Source organism: Gobius niger (genome assembly GCF_951799975.1).
Source record: "Gobius niger genome assembly, chromosome: 18".
Classification (NCBI taxonomy): domain Eukaryota; kingdom Metazoa; phylum Chordata; class Actinopteri; order Gobiiformes; family Gobiidae; genus Gobius; species Gobius niger.
Window position 1 is genome coordinate 27645168 of NC_136869.1, and position 25789 is coordinate 27670956.

The following is a 25789-nucleotide window of genomic DNA, read 5'->3' on the forward strand; positions in this document are numbered from 1 at the left end:
TCAGTGTGGGTGCGACATGAACCAAACAGTGGCCACAGTTTAAATTTAAATACAAACATTTTAACTCTTTACCAAAGCTATGATTGTAGATTGTAGATTAGGCCTTTGTCGGGCCTAGACCTTGGTCTATGAGTTCCTTTTTTCATTTATAAAGAGTAAACTTAGTTGTTTGGCCATAAATTGCTTCACACAACCACAGACTAGCATTCACATTGTTTAAAAAAAATATCAAAAAAATCAAAACTGTTTATATTACTTCAAATCAGTATTGAGCACTGTAAAACATCACGTGTACCTTCAAATGGAGCAAATGATTGTTGTTTTGGTCTTCAATAAAGAGGCTACAGTGCTCTGGACTTTGGGAACGGCTTTTCTAAATAAGATAAGATAAGATAGCCTTTATTGATCTCACATTGGAGACGTTCAGCTCTCAGAAACACTCAGGGTGTGCAGGATTGACAGGAAATGTGCAAACAATTAAATAGTAAATAGAGGCATCTTATATACAATGACTTCCACAAACTTTAAGCGGGCAAAAAGTGTAAACCGTAACTAGAATAAAAATAAACAAAAGGTAATTTACAACATATTATAACTTAGACCAAGCCAAGTGGGGCTATACTCAAATACTCAAAAGTCATGTTTGGGCAAAACAAACTTTCAAAAGGAGAAAAAGTCCATAACGTTGAATTGAAATAGAAAACAATCCTTTCTGGGTTCAGTGGGAGGCCACGGGGGGTTGTACCCGTACCTCATGCACTCACTCATGCACTTCTCTCCTTCACCCTTGTCACGGAAACTACGCTGGAAACAAAACAACTTTCTGGCCAGCTAAGCAGTAAGTCCAGACTGGCATGTCCCGCTGCCATGTGGGGGGTCATTCGTCAGGTAGGGGGCGAGCAAACAGCAGAGAGGCACTTCATGTCTACATGTCCACGCCATAAAACACTCTGCTTCATATATCTGTCTTAAGTGAAAAGAGTTTATTTGAACTCCCTCCAGGACCCACAGAACCTCAGGGCTCTACTTTATACATTTTAGACAAATAAAGTAAAGAAGTGCATGTTGGGAGTCGTCAGGTGACTCGCCCTCCTGCCCGTCGTCGCCTGTGTTCACAGTTTGGAAAAAGCTTCTGATTTCCATGGAAAGAATTTACAATGTTTTGCCTTTTTGGGACTAACTCCCTAACTCTGTGGTGACTTTGACCATTTCATTGCCTATGGTAGACCCTGGTTTACGCTCGACATCAGGGGTGGCAAACCTGCTCACAAGCCAATCAGAGTGCGGCTCTTTGCATGATTAGGTATGTTTAATATAATGTAATACAATAATAATTGCATAAGAATTGGTACAAACTGTATCTCTCATAAACTGTAACAGGTCAAGAAAGACCAAAGTCTGTATGTCTCTCCTTTTGGAGACGGTGTGGAAAAGGTGCATCAGCCTCACTCAAAGCCAGACACAGATTAAGCAGTCAGGCAGGTCATGGCACGGGGAACAGCTGGGAACAGAGTGATCAACTTTCTGATCACTCTTTATTTGATGAAATTCGGCCTCCCTTATGTTCACAGAGTGAGACCCCTGATGAGCAATTTTGAGGCAACCTGCCCTGTCAAAGAAATACAGTAGTCCAGCGTCATGTGACTAGACTGACCGCTGATCACATGACAGTAGACGGTCCATCTATATGAGGACGTAATAACTCGAGGACCATGACATAGTAAAACTGTCTCACCGTTTCCTCCAGCAGCTGCAGAGCGTTCCAGTCTGACCCAAGACCACTGTTGGCATCATTGTGCCGGTCATCTGGCAGAAAACACATGCGACACATGCTGTTTCTGATGTGCGCACAGGTTATGTGTGTGACGTCACAGCAGATTTTGTCACAGGCAGTGACACTCTTGCACAGTGGCACAGAGGTTAGTCAGGCCTCATAGCAAGAAGGTCCAAGGTTCGAGTCCCACCTGAACGGAGCCTCTCCCTGTGTCTGCGTAGGTTTCCTCTGGGTACTCCCTGACTAAAAACATGTACAATAGGCCAGGGTGAATGAGCCCATAGCTATGGTGTGGCGTGTTTTCATGCATTAGACCTGTGTGTGTTCATTAAAGGTCCTATATCATGCAAAATCGACTTTTTAGAGCTTTTAGCCATGTTGTTTTGCTATTTCCTCATCAAAAACACCCCCAGAGATGTTTCTGGCTTCATTCACGCAGCTCTCAGTAATCCTCCTGAATCCTGCTCTCTGAGGCTCCGCCCTCTCCTGGTGAACGACTGAGTGTTCAGTTGTTTCGTAACAGTGGAACGGAAGTGCTCGACGTCTGTAATGTAATGTCTTATTATTACATCATTATTATTTGGCTACGAGTACAGGAGTATATACAGTCTATGATTCAACCTTCCTAAAGAAGAGGCCATTCCCGTCAGAAGTTGTTTTTCTCTCCTGGATTCAGCGACTTTCACCAAAATATTGTTTTTCTGTGACTGTCACTGATGGATATTTGGTGAACCTTCACCAGAATCAAAGTGGATTAACTTTTATAACCAACACGAGTCCCATCATGTAAACAGCGATGGACCAGAGAGGTGAGTCAATCCAAACGCGGGTTAGCTTGTGTGTTAGCATATTAGCATGTGTGTTAGCATATTAGCATGTGTGTTAGGCATTTATGAAGCTGTGTTGCAGATGTCACCTCCGTATAACTGCATTGTGAAGTATCTTCACTTATTGCTGTTTATTTATATTACGGTAAAGTATGTGCGGAGAGAGGGGGCGGAGTTAACTGAATCGAAGCGTTTTGTCTTCCGGGTTTGAAAAATACCTCCAGAAAACACTTATATTTATCACTAAAATGAGTGCTCCGTAGCGGTAGAGGTACAATCATTCATATAAATGCCTATACTTAACTTTGGAATGGCTAAAATAGCATGATATAGGACCTTTAAAATGCACTGTCCCGACCAAATAAACACATTTATCTCCACAGGTTTTGGATAGTGATGACAGGACACCCTGCAATGTCACATGCACATGTTTGTCAGTGAGGAGCACCGGGACATAAGCCAGTGATGATAAAGAGAGAGTAGAACCAAACAAAATCTCACTGTGGACAAAAAGTGGCTTCTGCGTGATCCTAGAAGGCTGGCGAGGCGTTATTAAAATTGCCATTCAAAACTGTACAGGTCTTGTACGCGCTGTAGTACACACTTGATTTGGAAGAGCAAACTCACAACCTCCAATTACTCTGAAGTTCACCGTCAATGAAAAGGTTTCCCTGTGACTCGTGAACCATCTCTTCTCACAATCGTCATTACACTTAAGATCTAAAGGTCACATTATACTGAGCTTTTAACCACTTAACCATGGCTGAACGTGCGTCTCATTAGAAACATAGTCTGAGCCTGACAGAGATCCAAGCCTGGCTTTGAACTTCAGTCAATCCACAGAGCAAATAACACGGAACTATAATGCAATAACTCTGATATAACTCGTTTTTATGTTCAAAAAAGACCAATTTCTCTCAAATAGTGTTCACTAATCTGTCCAATGCTACATCCATATGAAGACAAGGGAGAAGATGTTTGTAATGAGACCGATTGAAGGTAAAATGGGACCATTAAAGGAATAGGCCACCGTTTTTACATACTGAGATAAAGGTTATTGACGGAAGTGAGCAGGGGAAGTCTTTAGGAGTTACTGCGCGGACGTTTTGCTCCTCGTATCATTACGCCTCACAATATAGTCCCCCTTTATATTTGCTTATAAAATCGACATGTTACATTTCTGTGTAAATATACTTCGCATGAAAACACTTCACGTAACTTTATTTAAATAGGGAACACGTGGAAGAGCTTGGTAGCTTCTATCGTGAGCTTTTTTGGAGCTATGTGACATGTGGGAGAGACATGTGTGACAGAGCGCACGGACAAAGACCAGACGGGGATATATTAACTCGACTAAAGTGAGGTAAGAGCATATCTCAGTATGTAAAAACGGTGGCCTATTCCTTTAAAGGTACTCCTGGTGTCGAACAGATGCAAGTATCAAAAGCAGGTTCTGGAAAATAAAAGTAAATCTTTAGATCCAAGTTGTGATGCAGTTGGTCCAGGGACAGGATTAAAGGGTATATATATATATATATATATATATATATATATATATATATATATGCTCTATTTTTCCCTTACATTTTCTTCCCAAATTTCCCACATTTTTCACACATTTCTTGACATTGTTGGTTTTAAAGATCTGCAAATGTATAATATTGGGTTCATTTCCAAACGAGGATTGGATCAGCATTGTGCACGGCGTCTACATCATGGAAAAAATGAGGTTCAGGATTTGGTCAAAATGGACAGACTATGTCAAGCCGATAAGATCTGATTTCATGTAATGTTGAAATATAAATACTGCTGATTGCTATTGTTGACAATGCTATGTAAACCAAAAGGGTGCCCCACCTCTCTACTGTTCGTTTGTGGGAGCTCCATGTGTAAATTCGCATTACCTTTTTTGAAAGAAAATCTGTAATTATTTGTCTCTTCAACAAAAACATTGTAGATCTTCCAAACATTATTGTTCTGTTGTCTGGTTCTACGGATTTTAGTGTTGGTATCTGAAAAAGCATTGTTCAGGTATCGGTATCGAAAACCAAGTATCGTCAAAGTACTGGTATTGAAAACGGTCCCCAGCCCTGCAGGACTGTCCTCCGGAGCTTCACTCCTCTCCCAAAGGCATTCCAGCCGTAAGTGTTGTGTTCAGCATATGTATGGGAGCACATTCAGACCTGTAGGATCGATACTTCGGCTGCTTGAGCTCCTCCGCAGAAGCCCTTCTCCGCTGGTCTGGAGTGGAGCAGGCTGTCACTTCTGTCTGCCTCTCCTTTCTTCTGCCGAGCGTGAATCCACTAATGGCTCTAAGGACAAGTCTATGATGACATTTCTTCATCTGATCGCGCAGATGTCTCGGCTCAGCGCGTTTAGCCCCAGCGTGCCCCGACTCCGCCAAAGAAATCCGAGGGAGGATCTCGGAGCGGTTCCCGGGCGATTGAGACACCGTTTTTCTTTTTTTTTTTCCTTTTTCTTTCTACTGTCTCCAGAAGTGGCAGTGCCTTGATTCGGCGGCTGCTTTCTTTGCCTCCCGCTCCTCCCGGGCTCGTTTGTCATCCTCCCGCTCACATTAGGCGCTTAAGACACGAATATTCCAGCGGATGTTATTGCAGAAGTGCTGTTCCTGACAGTCAGCTCCCAGCGCTGGTCAGCTCAGCCTCGCTCCTGTCACTTCCTCCTGATGAGCTGTCTCCCGCACACTGGTGTCAGGGAGGCCCCACAGCTAACGGCGACACGGCGGCACGCAGCCTTTTTATGAGATCACAAAATGACAGCGGCAGAAGGGCTCTTTGCAAAGACATGTGGGATGAGGAACGTGCGCCTCTAAAATAGCTACGGTTTGTACGGGTGAAAGGAGGACTTCAGAGCGCTGTGGGGGGGCTGACCTCGCCCGGGGATTTGGGATTTGATCGAATAGGACAGCCACCACGGCCCCTGTAGGGATCCCAAAATCTCCTAATCAAAGGAATAAATTGTGTTTATTTTACATCTCAAGTTACTTTAAAAATACTGATTAAAATGGTACATTTAGAATGAATACATAAATGAACAATTCCTTTCAGAATGAGTGTTTTTGAAAGGTACAGCCTTTGGGGCTTCCCTGTAGTGCCTCTGAGGCCCCAGGCTCCACTTTGGGAACCTCTGAAATAGGAAAGAAGGAATATTCTTCCAAAGTTTTTATTTCAGTGCATATCTTTATCATTTCATTTCAAACTAAACGACTTTATTACAAGCATTGATTTATTCCTCCTTAAGGACCTCGACTTCCTAAAACATTTTAAATGGCAAGATATTTGTATATCGTCCCCAGTTACTCGTAACCACTGGTGAAGTTTTGTTTTCGCAGTAGAAAGTTAATCTCTTATAGAGAGAAGAAAGCCTTACCGAACTTTGACTTCATGTTTAGCACACATCTCCCGCTGGTTTATAACGTTAAAAGCTTAGCTCCATGTCACTCTTTTCTGTAAAATCATGTTGGACGTCTGTGTAGCTCAGTACCTGATTGTCCATCCAAGTACCTTCATTGAACATGTTGGTTGACGTTTCCCGGTGTTTGATGAAGGTCTAAGGTGTACACGCCTGGTGTGTCCCTCTGTCCTCGAGCCTCACTCTCTTCTTCCACGCAGGTGGCGCCAGGCTCTTCTGATTCCTCTCCGTCCTTGCCCAAAATGTCCATGTTGTCTCCCGTTTCCCGCACTGGTGTTAGGAAGCAAACTCGCTTCCCGCTTCCGCCCAAATAACCCCGCCCACTAAAAATCCAGCCAATCACAGCCAGTTCTCGCAGCCCTGCTAAGCCGAAGTGTCAGCAAGAGCTGCCGAACCGGAGCTGTGAGAACAACATGGCGTCATTTTGCTCTGGCAGCTCGTGGAGTATGAATAGGCCTTAAAGGCTCCTGCTTCACAATTAACGACAACACTTTTACTCTTTAAGCCTATTAGGAACAGGTTCATTGTTTTGTCAGCTGCCTCACACACTTATTCATTAAAGGGGGCCTATTATGCAAAATCGACTTTTTCAAGCTTTACATCATGTTATTAAGTCATTCCCTCATTAAAACCATGCCTGAAGTGTTGCCTTGGCACATTCACGTATTTTCGAGTAGTCTGTAGAAACTCTGATGGCGGCCATTTTAGGGATAAAACGCCTGATTCCTTCAGGAAACGCCCTCGACCTCCAGGATACGCCTCCGACCTTTCGTCACCAGCCGAGTAACCAATCACTGCTCCTCAGCAGAACCCCCTCCCCGCAGTGTCTAGCCCTAAGATGTAAACAGAGTCATCATGGAGGATTAGCTTCATGTGTTGTGAACCGGAGCCACAGCAGACTTTTACAAAGACACACATCAGTGTTTCTGTTACCGAAACACCCAGGATTAAAACCGGTGACAAGAACACTTATTTCAGTGTCTGGATCTGCGCTGGGCCTTGATGATGCACAGAGCCTCCGGAGAAAGCTAATGCTAAGCTAAACCTCGAGTCGTCACGTGAAAACAAGAAATATGCACAAATAAAGTCAATAAAACCACCACACACATAAAGAACCGTTTAACAATGATCACACACGGAGCCAGGCTTGTTGATTTGGAAGTTTATTGCTCACATTTCATCTACAATGGGTCATAGCCGAGTGGTTTTCTCCCGGAGCTAACAAGCTAGCCGCGACAAGCTAACGGGAAAATTCACTGAATACAAGCATATTATGCATTGAAAACGTCACTAAAACAGGCAACTGCTTGAAGCAGCCTTTATGATGATCACACACTGAGCCGGGCTTGTTGATTTCGTAGTTTATTGCTCACATTTCATCTACAGTGAGTCGTAGCCGAGTGGTTTCTCCCGGAGCTAAGGCACTATTAGCCGCGACAAGCTAAAAACCTTCACCTTCACAACATTCATTGAAAACAGGCAGCATATTATGCACAAATAACGTCAATAAAGCAGCAACTACTCGAAGCAGCCTTTACGATGATCACACAATGAGCCTGGCTTTACACATTTGTGGTTTATTACAGACTTTTCATCAACAATGAGCTGTAGTCGATTATAACAAGCTAACGGGTAACCTCGAAAAAACTTTGTCCACCTGCACAGATAATGTCCGTCTTTGAATCGTATGGGCTCCTGCAGATCCTGGTGTCGTCCATGGGGGTATAGTTAGAGATCCATAGGGCATGGCAGATGCAAAGAGAGAGCCTCCAAACAGCAGTTATTTTCAGGCAAGAGCCCCTTCCAAGCATCCGGTGTGGAAGGTTCGTCTCCAAATAATATCCTGTGTGGCCATTGTTCACAAAGTGATAAACAGTAGGTCCTTTCCAACAATAAAAATTAAAATGCACCGATCGTAGTTTCAATACAGTTGAGACAACGAGCGCAGTGTTGTTGTGATGCCACAGACAGCGTGTGGAGGGGGCGTGTCGGAAAGGGTCAGAGGTTCTTAAAGAGACAGGGGCCTATTTCAAGTCATTTGCTGCCACCATTTTGAAAGAGCAATTTTATACAAGGCAGTTATTCTAATTTACTGCATTTACAGACCAACAGAAGGTTTCGTCATCATTGTAGTGTCCTATAGACTGGTGCTATGTGGCTGAAAAAAGCATAATACCCCCTCTTTAACATTATCAGCCCTTGCCATCCATTTTCCATCCATTTTCTTCCTCTTTATCCGGGGCCGGGTTGCAGAGGCAGCAGTCTCAGCAGAGATGCCCAGACTTCCCTTCCACGCACACTTCCTCCAGCTGTTCGAGGCGAAGGAGGCGACCAGAAGGCATCCGTGAAGGAGCAGCGACTCTACTCCGAGCTCCTCCCGGGTAACTGAGCTCCTCACCCGATCTCGAAGGGTGTGCCCAGACACCCTGCGAAGGAAACTGATTTCGGCCGCTTGTATTCGCGATCTTGTCCTTTCGGTCAAATCTCATGACCATAGGTGAGGGTGGGAACGTAGATCGATCGGTAAATCGAGAGCTTTGCCCCGACTCAGCTCCCTCTTCACCACGACAGACCGATACAGCGACCGCATCACTGCTGACGCCGCACCGATCCGTCTGTCCATCTCACGCTCCATCCGTCCCTCACTGAGAACAAGACCCCGAGATACTTGAACTGCTCCACTTGAGGTAAGGACTCCTCACTGACCTGCCATTGCCGATATATTAAATCTAAATAACAGATACAGCCTGGTTTGAATATGGTTTTATTTTGTTGCTATATTAGTTACAAAGATGTTTTCAGAGGGGATTTTGTTTAGTGTTTGAAGAAGGTACAAGTAAAAACAATCAGTAAATCTTCATATTTCACCATGTTGTTGAGGTTCAAAGCTCAATAAATTGGGCAGGAATTAGATATGGTAAGATTCCTCTGAAGATAATTCTACATATTGTCAAGTCCAAGCCTATAAAGGAGTGACTAAAGTGGAGATGTCGTTCAATGAAAACGGCCCTAAGCTTTAGTCACCTTTGTCTCCCGTCGTTTATCCGCTGCTGTCTCCCACAAAGGAAATGACATCTCGGTCACAGCCTTTCGTGCTACACATGGATACCAAACTGGCAAAGAGAGTGGGGAAGAACAGCGTGATGTTGCAGTTACTTCGTGGAAATCTCCGGCTCACAAGAGACAAAACGTCGTAAAATAAGCATCTCTGACATCTGCCTTAAAATGTTGCTCGTGTGAGAGGAATCCTCTTCGGCGACGCCTGAAAGTGGACGCTGAGGGGCCAACACTCCCACAGCAGCAGTGGTTCTGACGACAGCGCCTCCTAATGACCACCTGTTAGCCCGCTCCATGGCCCGTGCACGGTGGAAATCACGAGACAAAGGCGTCAGCTGGTGCCAGTCGGAGAGGCCCGTGTACGGAGCAGGGGCCTGGAGAGCCCCACCTCCCGGCTCCTGTCGGTTCTTTTTAGCTCACACACCCGTGGGAGGGCAGTGGCCCACGGGACGCCACAGGACGCCGCGCCACACGCTCCGCTGGTATTTAAGAGTCCGCAGGTGGAGAGGCGCGAGGAGGGGCAGACAAAGGCCTTTCACCAGGGGGCACGTGGGGTCAATGAGCAGCGTCCAAACAGAGGCGGCTGGACTGCAGTCCCAGTGATACAGCGGACACGGGATGTGGCATCAAGGGCCAGTTGGAGGATCTATTAACCTCTTGACCCCCCCCTGAACCAAACACATTTCGCCCAGTTTGGCTTTACCCAAATCCAAAAGCTACTTGAAAAAAGAGTCAAAATGGAGACAACAATGTGCAGGAAAAGCAACAATAACACAATGAAAAAGCGACTAAAACACAACTAAAAGGTGGCCAAAAAGTCATGAAAACACGACAATGTGGCAACAACGTGACAAATAAATTACCATTAGTTTCGGAGAGCTTAGCTTTCAAATGATACATTACACTTTCAGATTGGTGTAAAACCGAACTGAGAGCGGTTAACATACACAAATAATTCAAATCTACACATTTTATTTAAAGCTGCATTATGTAACTTTGACGTGAGAAAAAAAAAGTTAGCCATTTTATACTCACTACTGCCACCTCAGGTCATATGTGTAACTGCACCTTCTATATTACGCTCGTGCATGACGGCACTTCAGACCCGAAGTAACAGAGTTTTTTTTTAGAGGCAGTTGTGGTGAACAGGTCTGAGCTCATTCTACACATTAGGACATGGCTGGAACATGTAGGGTGACGAAAATATTTCATTTTAACATTTTTAAACTCCTTTAAAGCAGCACTGGCATTTTCCAGTCAAGCTCAACATGATTATTTTTGAATGATTTGTTTTTTGAAAAACACATATCGGTCGACCACAAGAGTGTTTTGTGATTAACTGAACAACAATCCAAACATGGACTAAAGTTTTCTCCCTGAACATCTGAGTTTTATAGTTAAAGTATAAAAAAGACAAAGGTACGATGTACATTTTTGGACATGGCTTCCCACATGTATTCATCATTCACAAATATCCACGTGTGACCGACATGATGCTGTAATCCAAATATGGTCATTTCCTTTGTGGGAGACAGTGGTGGATAAATATACACATATATGTATGTGCAGACGTTTTCATTCCACTCTTTAACTACTACTCGCTCCATAAGACTCCACACTTTACAGGCTCCACTCAACCACATTTACAAGTTGTTTTTAATATCTAATTTCTGAAAGATTTATTGAGCCTTGAAATCCTAAAAACACTTTGAGCTCAATCTTGTGTTTCTAAACGTAGACTATGGTGTAACATTTTGCACTTAGTAGAAACACACTTTCAGATCTGGTTGACTCCTCCAAATGTAACGTTTATGTTTATGGCCAAAAGTCCCATTTTGGTTTCATCCTGACTCAGAAAGCAGAAACACCAGAGCAGCCCTGGATGACGGATTAAGGGTCAGCCACTGAAACCTGTTTGTGTCGACTTGTGTGCACATTATCAGACCAGGGTATGTAAACTTTTGATCAGGCTTCTTTTTTCATGATGATTGAAACAGCTGAGTAAACTCAGTTGTTTGACCAAAAATGGCTTTACACGACCACTAAGTATGAGTGAAATTCTCCATCATATCACTCATATTCTCTGAAAAATAGTCAAAGAATTCTGCCAGGGTATGTAACCTTTTGAGCACAACTGTATGCTGTGAATGAGGAATTGTGATTTCCAGATAACATAGTTCTGGTGTAGCATAGGAATTCAAACATTTGAGTTGTATTATATTTAAAGAGTTATTTCTAATATATTAGCCGTGTTTCTTGACAGTCAGCAATGTCCGCTGTCGGCTCTTTTTTAGATTGATAAATATCATTTATAAACAGTCAAAGCCCCAATCACCTGGAATAACAGTGGTGGAGGAAGTCTGCGGTCTGTGAGGAGGCCTCCGCGTGGGCAGGACTTGGCAGGATAGATATTCCCGGGACAATGACAAGACGGCAAAAACATGTTCTTGTGCAACTAGCCTGTTTTGATTTGAAAGTTCTTGAAAATATGGTGGAACGTGTCAAAGTGCCAAGTCAAACATGCTGTCAGCAGGAAATCCAAGAACGCAGCCCGGTCCAAACATTCCCCTCCTGCCTCCGCTCCTTCTGAAAGTCGGGTCAAATTAAAGACCAAAACGAAAACTCGACAATCGGAAATGCTTTTGTTCCCTCATACGTAGGGCCTCGGGAGGAGCTTTTTGGGAAAAGGAGCTGCTGCTGCTGTGGAAAACAGTGGAGATCCATAGAATGCTCAAATATGCGCTTGCGGCTCAAAACACATCCCAAGGTCTGTTTTGGATCAGGGAACGACAGTTTGCTAAAACGATCTGAAGAGTACATTGTATTTGCATAATACCCCCTCTTTAAAGGAAACCTATTCCCCTCCGTCTGGCATTGTGTGATGATCTATCACATACATATGATTCAGCACCTTCAGCAAGAGGCCATATTGACCTCAAACAACGTCAGCATCGAGGCGAAAATCTCTCACAAACCAAACATGTAAAAAATGATAAGTGCATCTCATTCGCAACCTCTGATGGTGAGTAAAGCTCTGCTCTGCCTCATGAGGAGAGGTTTTTTTCATGAGGACAGTTGCTGTTGTTTCTGAGACATGTAACGTTACTGTCACTGTCAGGTTTAGCGTATTTATAATATGAGGAGTAGTTACTGGAACCTTTAGCCTCTCAATGCACAATACATTACCCAAATGGAACCATTCGCTGTAGTTTCACACCAAGTGTCCAATAAGCCCTTGTTTATGAAGTATTCATCGGTAAAATGCTGAGCACAAATAAAAGCATTTTGGCTCAAAGGACAAATGGACTTAGTGCCATCGCTCGGAAACTTGAAAATGGTGCTTCTCCTTGATATCCAAAGAAACTAATAATCCAGAAATTAAGATGAACTGGTGAATATTTAAACATTTTAGCAAACTGTGTGTCTTCCAGCCGCCCTGCTTGTTTTCTTCAGAGTGAGCCGTGTGAGAGGTGCACACATTTCCAGAGCACAGAACACACAATGGCCGGTCAGGACTCCTCAAAAGTCCAAACTACAGGAAAACCACCATAACCAGAAGTCCATTTTGTACAATACTCCCCTTTAAAGCCGCCCTCAGCTATTCCATTTTGCCAGACCGGAATTGATGCATTCCCACATGGCATCACTAGATGTGCCACCTTCAAAACAGCAGGTTAACTTTGTCTTGCAGAAGCAGACGAGCGCCGCACCTCCCTCACCTCTCACAGTGCACCTCATAACCCCTCACCCTCACCATGCACACACAAACATGTGCCGGGAACGCAACACAAGTCACAACAGAACGCGCTACTGACAATAAAAACTCCAAAAGACACAAAAACAAAAAAACAATCAACTGAAATGAGAGGGAAAAAGCCAAAGAACTGTTATGAGAAATAACAGGGATGTTGAAGTTACAATGAATAAAAATAAAGTCAAAAGCCAAGATGACCTCTTGCTGTTCACACCTCATAAAACATTTGACCTTCTAGACCAGGGTTCCCAAACCTGTCAGGCTGCGACCCCCAAAATCGAGAAGGGTCTGGGTGCAGGTGATGGAGGGGCTTCTCCACATGACGTCACCCCCGCAGGACAACGCTGTCTTAAACTAATCCTAACCTTAAATATAGCGAAGTGTACTGAAGGTGTCTTATTGAGATTCTCTTCAATAAATGTGGTGGGGAAAAGTGGAGGTGACATCATTCCCTGTGGAGGTCTGGAGCTCCACACTGATCACGTGACTCTCCATCGGCTGTGTTTAGACAATCACAAATCACTCAACCAACCACCCAGCACCCTCTTCTGTATAATGTCATTAGCTTTTATAATCATTTAAGGCGAGACACTGCAGGTGAATAGGGAAAAAATTTATATTTACAGATATCAATTTGAAACTTTTGCTGTCGATCACTGGCATAAATGTAAAAAAAAAAATACATTGCAAGTTTTCTGTCATTTTATCTTTTCATATAAGAACAAGGTGTTTTATGCCTAAAAATGCCCCAAATTTCCATCTTTTCGGCGACGAAATCTGAATAATGGATAGAGCTACATTCAAATTTATGGTTTCATTTTATTGATAAATGAGTTGCCAAGACTTTTTCAGAGCAGATTTAGGATTTCTTGTTTAGTTATAAAATAAGCTGTTTTTTAGTGGAAAATGTAAAAATGTAATATTCGCCTCATTTTTTGACATTCAAAACTCAATAAATGGGGCTTAAGGGATTAAATAATAAAAAATCCCTCTGAAAAAATCTTCCAAATATTGTTCAGTCCAAGGCTGGAAAATTTGAAGTCTTTCGGTCCGACTGACGTGGACATAGTGTCGCCACAATGACAGAAAAATGTGTTTTGAGAAAAAGGCCCTTGAAATTGCATTCTCCCATATAAGTCTATGGGGGAACATTGAATCAGCGCAATATTGAAACATGTTATTGTGAAGATTAGGGATATTTTCTGTTTCCAGGTGAAAGCTTATATGTTCAGAGACCAATTTGGCCCAAAACCTGAAAACTGAAAAAAATGAGTTTTGCCTGTAGTGTTTCCCCTTAAGGTGCAAAACATTTAAAATAAGGTTTAACAATGTTAAGTTTGGATGCTGTATTTTGAGATGTGGCTTCATTTCACTAACATATGCTGTTTTCAATCAGAAATGTAATGTTATGTATGTTTTGTCTCAAAATCTGTTCTAGACCGAGATCCAACCAGGACTAACCTGAGCTAAAGTAGACCTAAACTCTGTCTGAACTTGGTTTATTTGATCTTGAGGCCTGGGGGTTTTCCTGAGGTGTTAGTTGGTGTGAGCGGCTGAAGAACATGAACATGAACACGTGCACCGACTGCGTGCTGATTGGACAGGAGATCGTCTCCGCCTGATCCTCTCGCGAGCTTCCGTTCCCTCTTCCCTCGCCGAGCTCCTGTTTGCCCTCACTCCGCTCTTCAGGAGCAGAATGAATGGGCTGTGAGCAGAGATAGCGTGCCTCCGGGGGAATCACGCCAACCGCCATCCAGCAAATAGGCGTTCCACTCGGCTGTCTTCTCCCATGATCCTCCTCTGCCGCCCCCTCCCCCTCCTCCATACATCACCCCGTTTTTTATTTACGCCGTCACTTAGAGGCGGCCCGGTGATATTAGGAGGAGCGCCCGTATGAGCTGCGTTTATGGCGGGTTATTGCGAGGGGAAGGGCCGGATAATCCGAGCGGGGCTCCCAGCAAATACCTGTCTCTGTGATGTTTTTATTGTTTTAATAAGAGCAGCGCGGCGGCGGGTTCGTCTTCATCTTGTAAAATTATAAATATTGATTTTGGGGATGGGCGCTGTGGTGCTGTCAGCACATGAGCTGGAGCAGCTCTGTTGGCTCACACGTTTAGATCCTTTTACAAGCGGCTGTAGGTTTGATTTGGTGACGGTCTGCTTGTGTCAGTACGAAGTGTCTCAAGGCGAGATGCTGCAGGCGAGACCATGCACATGTGCAATGACCTATTTCACCCACATCGGTCCAATCACGCGCCACGAGACGGAAGCCGCCACCTGTCACCACCACGTACACTGCCAAAACATTCAAGATGGCGGCGCGGCGACCGATACACTGTTTTCTTCTGCTCTTTCATCTGTTTTAAGTCATTTGGAAAATATTAAATCCCTAAAACAGGAGCAAGAAACAGCGTTGGAAGTGTTCCTCGTGTTTTTGGAAAGGCTTCCTGCAGCTTGTTGCTGCGACAGCGTTGCTCTATTTGTTCATCCCGTCTGTCACTCACGCCCACCGGGAAATTGTTGAGATCATGTTTGCTCCCAGACTACATCTCTTTGAAATATCTATGAAAAAGCATGTCGTTTGGCAGGCCAGGCAAACTTCACCCCGTTTGGAGCTATTGAAATACACTGGGAGAGGCCAAATCCCAACAATATCTTTGTTAGTTTTGCATGACTGGGCACACGCACAAAGACCAGACAGATACGTATCAACTCGTCTAAGCTCAGGTAAGAACATATCTCAATATGAAAAAATGGCGGCCTGTTCCTTTAAGGCAGTGGTTCTCAACCTGGGGGTCGGGACCCCTAAGGGGATCGCGAGACAAATTTGGGGGGTCGCCAGATCATGTAGATAAAATATACATATTTTTATTAGCATATATTATAATATTTTATTGTTGCATGTATGTGCTATTTTACCAGAGTGCTATTATATGTTCGTAATTTGATCAATTTTATTTTAGCCATTTGTTTTTTAAGAATTATGTAGGCTAATGTTCCGATTTCTCACGGTGTGACCCGGGCGGGGGTCACGAACCCCTTTAGCTGCTATAATGGGGGTCGCGGCTCCAAAAGGTTGAGAATCACTGCTTTAAGGGTGTGGCTGGCACCCAAGGGTGGCCATCTTAGAAGAAAGGTATTCCAAAAAATGGTTACAAAGCACACACACTACACAAACCACAGAAAAGAATATTCATTTCATGCATATAATGAATATATTACATAAGCGATTAATGTGTGAAGCAGTATGCGGCTGTGAGGAATTGTCGCAGACTGGTGTGAGATCTAAGATGGCGGCCCCCGGCTGCTATAGCATAACAATACATTCTTCATTCCTCAGAAATGTTATCAACTTATTTTTTTGTGCATTATACCTTCATTTTGATGTGTTCCTCAAGCGATTCCAGGGTTTGTTGGGATACGTGGAAGGAATGACAATTGTTGGAAGAGTTGCAGAAAAATGAAGGTATAATGCACAAAAAATGGCACAATCTGGACAAAAGCTGTGTGAACATGACACACAACACGCCGTGGACCTGAGCGCCCAGTCAGAGAATTCATCACTTGGTAGAACAAGTGCACCGTCTTTATTAGTTCCAGTAAACATGTAAATATAATTACAGTAAATTACATACAAGTTGGTCATATAAAATAAATACAAGATAAAACATTTATGCCGGTGCTTTTAAAAATAAGACGCTGCATTGAAGTTCTGATCAAATAACGGCCTTGATCTTGTGAACTTGTGTCTGGCACAGTTTTTCCTGCAGTCCCTTCTTAAGTACAGATTTTCAGAAGGCCCATTATTCCTACTAAAGTGTCGAGCGTCACTGCCCACGTTGTTCCCTGGTGCCAATCCTGTCTTAAGACTTTGGCTCTGGGGAGGGATTTGGTTCATCTTGAATCGTCAGACATTTATGTTCAGAAATGTCCAGTTACACTGATCCACCAGATTCTGATGCTGGAACATTTTGGTTTCATAATGTTCCCCCTTTAACAATCACATGTTTGTCTTAAAATGTAACGACAGTGTCAAACATGGTCAAATGAAGTCAATGAAGGCTTAAAACCGGCATGAGTTGGCTGACTGGTTGTTCGGCACAAGCAGAGCTGTCAGCCTGGTGTTACCGATCCCTACTGTCACTGAGGCCATTAGCCACTGTCCACGTCTCTCTGAAAATCGACACCAACTCCTCTCAACTCATCACTGTGCCACGTCAAACCTGCTGCACGCTCCTGTCTGCAGCGAAGTTGTGGAAACTCTGTTCAAATATCCTCTCCCACACCAGACCTGTTCTCCTGTCTGCACGCCATCGGACACGCCTGTCAAAAACCACCGTGATTTATGGAAATGCATGATCTAAAACAAGTCCGTAGCTATCGCGGCTGTTCCAGTAAGTTTCACACTTTCCAATTGTTCCCGTGGAGAAGTTTGACCCATCCCGGCGCTCCGAAGCTTGTATCGCTCCTCCTGAAGCACTCACTGCACCACAGCCTGATTCACGACAGCTGGACACGAGACCACAGTGTTGCTGGCCTGGAGGCTCAGTTGTTGCCTTGGACGGCTTGGAGTGGGGGTAAACCATGGATGTTAACTTTGGAGATGTAACACAGCCTAGTTCCAACGTTGTCTCCTAGCCAAAAACAGACTTAGGTAGTAGTTACTTCATTCTGGAATTGAACATCGTTTTTGTCCTTTCCTTTTCTATTGTCTGTGCGGATCCAGAATACGTTATGCTAATGTGAGGGCGGGGCCACAGCAGTGACGGGCGGGGCTGACTGTATCCGAGATAGATACAGACGCGAAAGAAGAGAAAGAAAACCTCTCATGGGAATCACAATTTCTCCCTCCTTTGTTTTCTATAAACGTATCACACGCCAATAAAGGCGAGCCTGAATCGGGTCCACATGGAGGTTTTTTCACAGCAAATTGTTCAGTAGAAGTGGAAAACGGCACTCGTTAGCATCGGTTCACCAATGTTAGCATATGTAGCATGTAGCTAGCATAGCTTTCTTGTGAGCGTTGTCAAATATTTTGTATGTATGGGCTATAGAACCACTTTGCTCCTTATGTAGTAAAAATATATTCAGAATTCAGTATTTGTTGAAGTAATGTCACAGGTTTGAAATCCAACGGGAGTAAAACGGTGGTGCAATCAATAAAACAAAGACGGGTTAAAAAGGAATTAAACAACAATTTATTCTGGCCGGTTAAAAGTCGAGATAAAACATGTAAAAATGATTAAAAAGGTAAAAGGAGGGCTAAAACATATGGGTTCAAACGGACTAAAAATGGGGAGGGTGTGCAAAAGGTGCTTTCAGTGAGGGGCTCCGTGTGGGGCTCCGTGTGGGGCTCCATGTGGGGCTCCGTGTGGGGCTCCGTGTGGGGTTCCGTGTGGCGGCGGAGGTCACGGGGGCAAACCTCGGGGCACGTATGCCCGGAGAGTCCTGTTGCTCATCCCGCCATGCCTGTCCGGGGGGCCATCGTCCGCCCTCAACGCCGCTTCCGTCCCTTTTCCACGGACCCGTCCTGCACTCCGTCCTGGTCCCGCCTCTGTCTGGTGTTCGTCCGTGCGTTTGTGCGTCCGTCACCCTGTGGCCCCCGCACCACGCCGCCACTCCTGCCTCCGTCCTTCCTCCACTCTCCCCACTCTGTCCGCCTGAAACACCTTGTCTCCACTAGGCACACCTGCGGCAATCAACAGGGGCGGGGCTACCAGAGCAACGAGCTTTGAGGGGTTAAAAACAGTGTAAACCCATGCATAATAAAAACACACTAATAACATAAAACCAGTCCGCTCGTCCCGTGTCAGTAATGTTGGAGAAATGGGACAACGTTACATGTTTTCTCTTATTTTTTTCACTTGACCATATATGGGCATTTGCAAAGACGTCGTAGATGTATTAGATCAGACCACATTTGAGTCACAGAGGTAAGTACTGTGTATTAGGTGATGTAACTGGACACCATTTTGGGCTTATTTCCAACAGTAAAAATGGTGAAGTTAGTAGAAGCTGTTTGTGAGTCCTTGTGCAAAGACGGTCTTAAATGTTCCGATGGAGCTTGTGTGTGTTTAGCGGTTTCCTTTCGGTGTGGGCGGTGCGTGTTCTTCGTCAGAGCCGTATTGACTTTACCTGACCTCACAGATGGTACAGTGCGGGTCCACTTGACCTGTGCCTTCTGTTCTCCATGTCCCAGAGGGGCCACATCTCTCTGCACCCACTCACACGGGCTGTTTGGACAATGTGACCCCCCTGCCAGAGGCGCTGGCCACTCTCGAGGGCCCAAATATTGGAACAGTGGGATGTAATCCTGCGCTTGGAATGGGACACATTTAGTTAAATGTTTGCCCGCTTACAAATCTAGCGAGGGGTTTCCAAGTGGAACAGGGACACGGGATTGAGCTCCAAACGCAGGCTGAGATGAGCAGGGGGGGGGGGGGGGGTTTGGGGGGTGAGGAGGCTGAGGGAGGGAGAGGAAGGGCGGGTGAGGGAGGCAGTGCGAGGCCGGCCAAGCCCAGCGGTGGATGGAGAGGCGTTTGGCCAGACGTTCAATGGCCGGGCCCATATGTGCGCTCATGAGGTGCCAACAGGATCCGGCCCAGGCCCAGACAGCACTCAGGACCCCCCCAACCCCCCTCCCCCATCGCCACCTGCACTCAGCACTATCCAGCTGGGAACACAAGCGCCCCTTTAATTCAATTTAACTCGGCTTTGGAGACGGATTCAGGTGCAACAGGTGGCAGTATTTACAGCTCCCCTTTTAGACTCTGTTCGATCTCAGTGTGTTTGACCCAAAACTTACAATAACACACCCTGTCCCCCCGGGGAACTCACTCATCCACAGGTCCATCCTCCAGTGAAATATTCTAAGGACCTATCATTATTTACATTTAAATATACTTTAGTGTATATTTATTGACTGGTTTAGTCCAGGTTTAGTCCAGGTTTAGTCCAGGTTTAGTCCTGGTTTAGTCCTGCTCGCTGCCGATCGGGAAACATGCACTGTGCACAAGGGCGTAGGTTTGGTGTTACTATTGGTGGGGACACTTTACCCCCCTCAAAAAATCAATCAATAAATAAATTTAAATAAATAAAACAGCTTTTTTTTCACTAAGATAATGCCTCTAGACTTGTCAAACATCGGCACAGAGGCATATTAATATGACTCTTTGTTGTAGTTTTGTTTTTATTAGTGAAAATCAGTCTCTAAACTCCCCGTGTTGCCCCCCCCCCCCTCACTGCTGCGCTCACAGAACATGGCACAGACTTCTCTCCCACTTAACTTGTTAATAAAATAAGTTATGGAACGGGCATTTTCTGATCGTTGTTGAGCGAAACATCCGACATTAATAAACTAAAAACATGGCGTGTTTCCGTCGGACACGTCAGGCTTCATAAACAGACAGAAGCTCCGGTGCGACCCGAAAATATGCATTTCTCCGCGAATATTTGACCAATCAACACGAAACAAAAAGTGTTGTGATGACGATCGTCCTCTCCCAAGCCTAAAGTGCATTACGACCGTACGTGCATATTTAATTAGGGCGTCATCAGTTTTGAAGCTTTCGTATTGAAATCATTCCTTGTTGTGTTTGCTGTAGTTGACCGCTCTGCAGTCGGAGGGCGAGAGCACACGCAGCCGCTCGTCTGAGGGGATTCACGGTCGGGTCCAAAGTTCTGATCCAAGGTTCGAGTCCGGACGGGTTGTCACGGTGGTCCGGAGGCGGACTGAGGCCCGCCGTTTAGGGACCTCTGCTGTGGGTTAATGCACCTCAATAACAGCCCATATCATGAAAGAACCCTACGGACATAATCAATAAATTGTTTTCATTCTTCTCAAGCTTTTGGCAACTTTTTAGAAGACAGCGACTGGCCTAAGAAAAGCAGTGTTAGAGTGTATTTAGGATGCGCTCATAAAGTAGTAAGTAATGAGGTACTTACACGGTGCAGCGTTGTGGCACAATGGTGGACTTTTGTGTGAGTGTGAGGAGCTTCTACAGAAACAGGTACAGGGGCGGAGCTGACACAGGCAGCAGAGGGACTGGGGCCCCACGCAGTAAAAAAATAAATCATTCATTTAAAATAGTCTATAAAAAGTGAGTGTTGCTATAGTAAACGATGTTTTTCTTCAGAAAGTAATCATTGTGTTTTACCACAGAATATGGAGCCTTAAATAAGAAATCTCACTATATTTCATTTAATATTAATTTCATATTCATTGAACATGTCTTGGGGGGCCACACTTAAAAAAGTGTTATTCTGTAAAAATACTTTAAACTTTTTTTGAAAATAGCGATCTATAACCTGTCCAGGTACGAACAGACGGTCATATATTGACCAGGGGTTCTCAAAGTGGGGGTCGCAATTTCAATTCATAACTTGAATTTGATGTATTTATGATTGAAAATGTAATGTTTTAGTGAAAATCAAGCAAAAAACAGTGTCCAGAAGGAGGTCCTGAGTCTGACGGTTTTAGGGGTCATGTTTCGAAAGGTTTGGGAACCTCTGTTCTAGACCTCCCAAAGTCCATTTGAACCACTCACCCTCCTCCAGTTTGACAGATGTGCTTTGTCCCGGCTGTGGGTTTGTAATAACGCAATCATGACAAAGTGAAGACAAGACTGGATTGATCTGACATGAGAGAGACTGACCGCAGCTCTGAGGTCCAGGCAGAGTCTGTACGAGCACGAAGGTCAGAGGTCAGAGTGCAAGAAAGAACACAGGGCCTTCTGTGCAGGAGAGTGAGCTCATATTCAAATACAGTCTGAAAAACATTGGGGGTCAAAGGTCACACACACACACGCACACACACACACATGCATGCACACACACACACACACACACACACACACACATGCACACACACACACACTGCAGAAGGACGTCCTATCTCCAGGCTCATCCCTCTGTCGCGGCTGATAACAGGCTGTCAGCGTGTCAAGCCTCGGATGTAATCGAAGTCACGGACGGCGCTCAGAACGTGACGTGCACGTCCGACTGTCCCCGCCCGCCGCCCGGGAGCCTCCGCCGTGCACTAATCAGATGGGACTCGCATATCGGAGCCGGTTAATTGCGTGCAGGGGAATGTCAGAAGGCAAATGAGTCTGGCATGTCAATGTGTTAATTCCGCTATTGATTCCATTGACACGCGCTGACCCTGGACTCGCTGCAGCCGCCGGCCCGCCACACACTCTGTCTGCTCTAAATATACGGACGGGTTTGAGGCCAGCACTGAAGGCAAATGTCATAATGCAGAACAGACACAAGGAAATGAGAAGATAGTAGATAGTTGTTACAGAGCCAACAGCAGCACGGCGCACTGCAACACGCCTCGGCATCCTTACTTTACCTTTTACCATTTGGAATAACGTCTAGGGCTGGGTTATGTTGTTTTTCGATACCAGTACTTTCTCGATTCTTGGTTTTCGATAGCGATACCTGGACGATACTTTTCCCGATACCTCTCCTCTCCATCTGCAAATTTACAATATCGGGTTCATCTGCAATGTCAAGAAATATGTGGAAAAGAGTGTTCTTGAGTGTGTTGTGAGACAACAGATGCAAATTAGCCCATGGCTAATCCGGCGCAGTGTGTTCAATGTAACGTGCACTTACCAAATAAACCAATAAATAAGATAGAGGCCACAACTGTGTTTCATTGTCCTCGTGCCTCAAGAAAGTACGCCAGTTGGAAGGAACGCGACTCACCTGAATAATAATAATAACAATACACTTTATTTGTATAGCACTTTCTGAACTGCCTTGCGTCTTCCTCCCTGGCCATGTTCAGACCTGCTCTGTGGTTTGTTGTTTTGGTTTGTTGTTTGTTGTTTTGTAATTGGTGGCATAGCTGTAGACTGATGGCCAGATGGAGCATTGGTCACAAGGATGGAGGTCAGCTGAGATATCTGACCAGCATACGGCCTTCTACCTTAACTCAGTGCAGCTGGAAATGTCTGGTTCTCATGTGCAGGTCACACTCTCTGCTCTGGCAGGAGAAGAACTAACAATCCTCCTTCAGCAGTTTGTTTTCATGGCTCAGCAAAGGCAGACCCTTGCCTGAAGAAGTCAGTCTTGTTCTTGACTGCTCATAGAATGAGGCTGGATCATTTTTACGATTTTGTGTTGAATTGGCCTTAATAGCCTTCAACATAGTGTTGTTTCAACCTTATGGCAGCCATTTTGGATGCCACACTGGATACTTTATTATAGTTGTACGTTAACAGAATAGGAAAAGGACTGGTATCGCTCATGATCAACAGGTGAAACTCTAAATGCTGTCCCACAGTGGGCTCTGAATGGTTCTTTGAGTGGGTTGTCTTGTGCACAGACTCTGCAGATAAATGGCGATGAATGCATTGACCCCACGCTCTTGGTAGAAATGATTTGCAGTGAGCAGAGCTCCAGACGTTTCTGTCTGGCCTGCCCTCCGTGTCTGGTTCAGTCAATCCCAACCCACCAGTAGATTTCACAGCTCTCACATCGATTAGACGTGTCTGGGGCTATAACTCAGCCAGCAAGTGAAAGGGTTGGAAAGCCATCAGGAGCATGTTCTCGCACCGCTCTGAGGTAAGTCCACTTGGTTTATGTCTCTTCGTCAAATCAAAGGCTCAGCTTTAGTTTTCCTGGTTTATTACAGGAGGGACCAACTGGATGGAGTAACTGCCAATCACTGACCACAATCCTGAAATCAGATCAACCACTTTGTAACACAAAGCATCTGCCAGATCTGCACCGGAAACTTTTCTGTCAATGAAAAAATAAATGAAAAAAAGTGAAAGTCGATTTTGCCTTGTTTTTTCTGTTCAAAGCTCAATAAATCAGGCTAGGAATTACAACCAACACAAACACAATTTAAACACATACACATAAATACAATAGACCCAATTCTCATAAATATGGTTCACAAATGTGTCTAAAACTGTGTTGGTGAGCTCTTTCTCAGAGAGAATCCATATCATGCACAAGTGCCTTAGGCTGTCTACAATAAAAGAACACTCTGAAATGCTTTGCTTTATTGAGTTGTCTGTGTTCAAGAATATTTATCATATTGGCTCATGCTGTGCAATGGTACCATCTCTGTCGTATAGTAACTGTGGATCTCAGTCACTGAATGTTTTGGCTGAACCGTAGCTCTGAGCGTATGACGCTACACCGAGGGCGTTGATCCTTTTCAGGTGGACTTGAATGGTTAGACTGGCGTAAGTCTCAAAGTTCATGTCTCTGGGTCTCGCACTGATAAACTTCTCCTGCATAAGACATCCAGACTCCTGCCTATTCTTCATCTATCGTCTCAGACACCATTGTTTTTGGTGTGACGCCATTTGCCTCCCGCAGTGCAGCACACCACGCTGTCCTCATCCCAATGCTCAAGGGGACATGTCTTCAAAATGCCCTCAGTATGATGCATCTGTTTGTTGTCCATACTCCTCCAATAAAGCAAATGAGTGTTCTTTTATTGTAGACAGCCTTAAGCTGGGTGTACACTGCATGATTTTTCACTTATCGTGGGGAAAATCTTAGGTCATAGCTCAAAATTGCGGGTCGTAGGTCATGCAGTGAGACGGACAAAGATTTACAATAGAACCGTTGTACGATCAAAGATGAGCTACGACCGAAATCAGGCAGAGTGATATTTTGAAAGGCTCGTCGCAGAGTGAACCAGCCAGGATCCGACTCTGCATTTTACAGGACTTTCCCTGCACTTTTCCGCAGAAATAAACACCACGAGCATGCGGCACTTGCCTCAGCTAAACACACGCCTTCTGCAGCCTGATATTAGCTACGATACTCTCTGGTTGTAGCTACGATTCACTTTGAACCATCGCACAGTGAAGACGAGAGCAGCTCGCGATTTTACAATCCCCACCTCGTGCAATGTGACTAAAAATCTTTTCAAGACAGAAGCAAGTGTACACTAGCCATATGCCACACTTGTGCAATATTCATGTGATCTGATCACAGCTATGAGGTAAAGGATGTGCGCTCACTAACACAGATTTAGACAGATTTGTGAACAATATTTGAGAGAAATGAGTCTATGGTGTTGATAAAACATGGTTCATGTCTTGAGTTCAGATCATAAATAATGGGAGCATAAACAAAAGTGTTATGTTTAAATTTTCATTGAGCAAAGATATAAAATCCTGCTGAAATAACGTCTACATACAGTATCATACAAGACATTTTCAGCTTCTAAATCTGTAGAGGAACGTTAAATCGGTGCAATAAGTGAAGATCAGGCCATTTGTTTATTTCAAAGGGAAAGTTTACATAACCCGTGTATGTCTGCGTGTTGGTTTGCTTGGTTTTCTCCCAGCACCTGTGGAACGTGCCCCGCCGCTGCACCACTGCACGAGCGGAGCCCGAGGGGAGGCGCAGGGAAGCAGCCGTCGTCATGGCAACCCGGCTTTTCAAGGAGATTCAACCATTCATTTCCACACGACGACCCAAGAACACTTAACTCCGTTTCTTTGCCCAAGGATACTACTTTAAAAGTCGTCCGAATGGAGCGGGGAGATCTTTGTTCCGCCTCTGCAGCGGCGACTTTTCACCAGAGACTGCGGCCGCGGTGCAGATAAAACACAACATTTGATAGGGTCCTTTTACTGAAGACGTCCTCTGCATCTGATCCATCCTCAAACCAGTGCCAGGGCGAACTGTCAGGAGCCGTGAAAGCAGCACCTACCTCAGTGATCGGGCCATAGGCGGTCCACTCGAGGCCCCAGGAGCCCCAACTAGGTCCTTATGCTATAGGCTTACACATAACGACGACAAGAATGTCACAAATCCACTTTTGTGATCCTTGGTCAAGAATGTGGATGGAATTTGATGATTCGGGCAGAGGCTTCAGGCGCCTTCACAAACTGTAACCACTTGTCATGATTAACGGCGTGCATCAGTGTGCACGGCCACGAACACCGTCTCGCACGGTTGCACACA